Consider the following 692-nt stretch of genomic DNA (forward strand, 5'->3'; position numbering starts at 1 on the left):
TTCCAAGAGAATGTCATAAGTCCTATTCGACATGAATAATCATCAATTTAAACAAGAATAATACATAATAAGGATCATGAAAAAAAACCAAGAAGCACGATAACCTCAAAAAAAAATAACCAGACATAATAAGCACGTGATAACTACACCGGTAACCACAACAATTGGACATGTAGCAGGTTTACACGAAGTCATAAAGGAAACTCACAGTCAAGAAGTATCAAAACAATAAGGAAGGCAATCAATTCAATTAAGGAAATTAAGGGTCAAGTAACACGTACGAATTAGAGGAAAGCGATAACATCATATGGAGCATATAGAGGCAATTTAAGCAATTAGGAAACCCAACCATAACGGGATACTTTTCACATAGTGAACATAAGGACCTAAGAACCCTAGAGGCAAATTTCCCACAAATAAGTCCGAGCACACACTCGTCACCTCACATGCATGGACTACAATTAGCATAGAAGACTCAAATCCTAAGGGGAAGTCCCCCAGACAAGGTTAGGCAAGATACTTACCTCAATCCGGCCAATTAAATACTCAATTTAGCTTTTCCTTTACCAATTCATCAACGCTCGGCTCAATCTAGCCAAAAATGACTTGAATACATCAAACAATGCAAGAGAAAACAATTTCAATTGAGAAAACTATGATTCTTATACAATTTGCAAAAAGTCAACAAAAGT

Source organism: Nicotiana attenuata, unplaced genomic scaffold (genome assembly GCF_001879085.1).
Source record: "Nicotiana attenuata strain UT unplaced genomic scaffold, NIATTr2, whole genome shotgun sequence".
Lineage (NCBI taxonomy): Eukaryota > Viridiplantae > Streptophyta > Magnoliopsida > Solanales > Solanaceae > Nicotiana > Nicotiana attenuata.